General features: G+C 40.4%; 1 long non-coding RNA gene across 1 annotated transcript; it reads left to right on the forward strand.

Moving 5' to 3' along the window:
- Positions 1-2079: 2079 nt before the first annotated feature.
- On the forward strand, positions 2080-3669 carry LOC127369240 (uncharacterized). The gene is made up of 2 exons (XR_007886042.1): positions 2080-2170; positions 3248-3669. It is a non-coding gene; the product is annotated as an uncharacterized LOC127369240 (long non-coding RNA).
- Positions 3670-4366: the final 697 nt, after the last annotated feature.

The following is a 4366-nucleotide window of genomic DNA, read 5'->3' on the forward strand; positions in this document are numbered from 1 at the left end:
GAAACATATACTAGAATTCTACAATTGTCTGGATACACAAATATTTACTCTCCTGCTTTCCAGCTATTCCTTTCTTTCACCATTATGCACTGATTCTCATTTCATTACAGTTTATAATCCACACAGTCCTACTTCTCCTAAATTCTATATGGCTGCAAACACATCACCTCACAGTGATAGTGTATTTTAAAGACCACCCCATTTGGGCACAAAATGCTCAACCCTGTCTCTCATTCTGAATTTGGTATTCCTCACATGAGAGAACCTCAAGCTGAAGAATCCATTAATGAAAAGATGGTTCCTCTGAATTGTCCCAGCCCCCTAACAAAACCAGCCTCCCCCACCATTAGGCTCGTCTGGTTTACATCCGAATCTCTACAGTCCACTATAATTAGTGGGTCAACTAACACAATATAATTTAATCTTAAATACATTTATGGACCTTCCACCAAGAAGTCTGAAGTAAAAGGCAAAGCTTATAACTGGTCTTTCAGATTCTTGACATTTCCAAGACAGTGCATCCTCCTCTACTGATTTCTTATCTCTGGCTATTCTATTCTTTCTGTCAAACCTCACCTCATATGAGAATGAGCTAATTACTTAAATGTAAACTTCCTGGTTTTGATAAAGCTTATATGGCTAACCCCAAATCCCAGAATTTCCTCCCAGCTCACTGCTGCTAACTAACCAATTAATTTGTTTTTCATTACAGCATACAAAGTCAAAGTGACAAAACAACACCACAACAATTGCTTTAAACTTTGGCTTTATTTACTAAAAAGTAGGATTTCTATATGATCCAGAAACATACAATCATCCATGTGCACACTCTATGTGCAAAAGCTACAGAAGTAATTTCAGGGAAAAAAAAGAAGTTGTTTGCCCTAACAAGAACCACCCAGTGTTGTGTTCATATGATACTGCAGGCTGGGCTCTGCCTGTGTCAGGTCTTCTCTGGCTCTGAGCAGTATGAGAAGGTGAGACACTCTAATAGGATCAGCCAGTATGACCTTTTCACTCCTCGCCTCTCTCCTCCACTGCCCTCCCCTCACCCCTGCCCCCCCACCATTCCCTCCTGGCACCGTTGGCGCTGGGTGGCACCCAAGAGCCACTCGGCCTGCCGGGTAGGGTTACAGCAGCCAGAGCCTCGGCTCACATGTTTTAACAATTTCCTCCGTCCTCTGTGAAATTATGCAAATATTTTAGTCCAGTTTCCTTAAGTCTGGAACACCAATTAAGAGTGTCTGTTTGGTTTTCATGACAGCTGCTGAGGAGGCTTGCAGACAGTCAGGCTATGCACTGGAGGTGCAGTGCTCCCACCAAGCGGGCCTGGACCCAAATGCAACGCGCGGATACACAGGAGGCTGCGGTGCATGTAGGGAAGCGCTACTGATGAGGTGAGATTGGGCCACAAAAAGGGGGGGGAAATATTGAGATGAAGAGGTTGAAAAATGAAGCCTGGGAGATGGAGAAGTGATGCTGACAAGGGAAGGAGAAAAGAAGACATATTGATGACAAAAAGGACAGAACCAGATGAAGATACTCAAAAAGAGTTGCAATGGAACCAAGAGAATTAGAGTTAGTGGAAGGGGAATAAATGTTTTCCAAAGCTAACATAGATTATAGAAGTATAACAGACTCTCCACTTTGTGTTTTTTTCAAGGAATCCTCCTGTGAGTGGCTTCAAATGTGATGAAAGAAGGGAAGCTTATCAATCTGCCTTGATAATGTTCCAGCGCAGCAGCAGGTAAGGTCATATCTGCTGTTACTGCCATGTAAAAGCACAGACAATAGCAGGAGGTCAAACACTGAACCTGGCCTACTGCTGCGAGCACAGGTTTCTTCTGTGTTTCTAATCAGTCCCCCACGAATGCTCTGTCTGACTTATTTTTATTCTCTCCCTGCCTTTTACCCTTTTCCATCTCTGTAGAGACTAAACACTGGTCATGTCCAGCACAGGAAAACTTGAACTACGGCCTAAAATGCTATGAAGTCTGCTATACTTCACTGGAAGTTCATCTTTGCTTTAAAGACCCACTGGCTCCAGAAATTCTCCATCATGCTGAAGAATTTGATCCAGGGGATTGTGCTGTCTGGATAAATGTTCACTGCTCTCTATAAGGGGAATGGATTGAGGTCACGGCACTAAAGCATCTCCCTCAGTTCAAAGGTGGGCATGAACAAGAGCCATGAAGAGAGATTCATCTTGGTCAGGAGAAAACCTCTTGAAAGGAGGGCATGTAATCGCAGTATGGAGCGTGACGGACCATATCGTTATTAAATGGTATTGTTAAAGGAAATAGGAGAGAGAGGTCAAATTTGATGTAAGCCACCTTATTGTGACATTTGAGACGAGTCCTTCACTGATGCTGGTGATAGATATGGGGTTAGCTTTGATGAGCTTATCCATCACTATAAATAATAGTATGGAGGTAGATGACATTTGGTGGTAAAAAGGTATTTTTTTATTATTTATGCGGACATTATATGCTGAAATGTCCTTTCTAACATATTGTGATGAAAATCTAAAAATAAAAAGAAATATTTTATCATAATAAGATCCCCTAATTATACATCAGTGCAATTCAAAATATTTTTGCTTGCCGTATTAATCTTAAAAATTGGCAGTTGCCTAAAATATTTACTTAAAAAAACTTTCTTTAAGAGTTTCTTAAAGCAATAGTTTAACACTTTGGGAAATTGACTGATGCACTTTCTTGCAGATTGATATCATTTTAGCTTAGCTTAGTGCCTGGAAATGTGGGGAAAGAGCTAAAATAAAACTTTACCCGAGTAAACACATTTTGTCTATTAATCCATACAAAACTTATGTGTACATACAACATAGACCCAGGTTAGGGGTTCTCCTCTAGTTCCAATGTTTGTACTATGCTAAGTTTGTGTAGCTTCATATTTACCATACAGATATGAGATTGATTTCAATCCTTGATCTAACTCAAGTAAATAAGTGCTTTTACCAAAATGCCTTTCTATTTCCTTAAAGCGTTGGAGTTGCTAGCTAGAGAAGTTACTCCTTGAAAGATCCTCAAAGATGGCCTGCAACTTTGCCCCAGCTCAGCTCTTTCTATTCCTTTTCCCTCATTCACTTCCATTGCTATCCTTTGTTTGTTTCTTCATCCTACTCTTCACTGTCTGCCCACCTCATAATTTTCTCTCTCTCTTCCCCCCAGTAACAAACTCTCTCTCTCTCTCTCTCTCTCTCTCTCTCTCTCTCTCTCTTCTGCAGTGATCTCCCAGAGATCTTAGTGTGGCCGAGCTTTTCTGCTCCAGGTGGTCCACAGCCAGCCACCTGTGTTGTCTTTGTGGCGCTGTCATCTGTCTCCGGGCAGGCTTTGTGGGGTTGCCAGTTTGAGGACAGGCCTGGTGAGCACCGATGATGGAGATAGTGCTTTCTGCTGCTGCTTCTCCCAGACTCTCACAGGACTCCAGTTTTACCGGACACACGGAGCAATGTTTACACCCCTAGCCAGTCCAAAAGAGAAATCCTGGGAAACTGCTTCATTCCTTATTGTTTGTATGGTGTTAGCTCAAAGTGTGATGTTCTGTTGTAAAATTAATTCACAAGTATGTAAACAGCTTTCTGACAATTTATGTTAAGCAATGTATGTAGCATGTGGAATCCAAATAAATGCTGATATCAGAACTGAATTACTGCTGTATTTGTGTTTATGTTAATGTGTGTCCATGTGTTAAGAAAAACGTGAAATTTGAACCATTTTGCCAACTGGTATCGCAAAGAGTGTCACAAAGAAAACTGGGACAGATCAGAGGTACAGAAGTTCATATGGCTAAACCAGTAAGCCAGGAAACTCATCCATACATTTGTCCTGAGAGGAACCTTGATCAAGAGTATATTGAATATGTAGCATCACTACGACAAAGCTATTTTGTACATTTTTTTCTATACAAAATAACAGACTCAATATAGTATAAAACCTGACTGAGAAGCTCTCTGAGTTTGTGGTTGTCCAGAACTGTCTGTTCTATACATAAACTGTGTATATAGTTAGAAACACACATACTATCACTCTGGGGACAGTTCTCAACCCCAAACTAATGCATTTTTCTTAATCTCCACTTGAGGGAAACATTATGCAGCTATAGCACCTATTTGTTTCTCTACCTCACAGCTTTGACTAAAGACAACATCAGGTTTTTAAAAAAAGATGCCAAATACATATTCAGGGCATTATTGATTAATCTGCTGATTATCTTCTCAGTTTCAATGACTAACTTTGTCTGTAGAATGTCAGAAATGATTAAAACAAAAAACAAACAATTTCCTAAATCCCAAGGTGACACTTTCATTTCAGAAATTATTCTTGCTGGGAAAAAATACTTAAAT

Source organism: Dicentrarchus labrax, unplaced genomic scaffold (assembly GCF_905237075.1).
Source record: "Dicentrarchus labrax unplaced genomic scaffold, dlabrax2021, whole genome shotgun sequence".
Taxonomy (NCBI): domain Eukaryota; kingdom Metazoa; phylum Chordata; class Actinopteri; family Moronidae; genus Dicentrarchus; species Dicentrarchus labrax.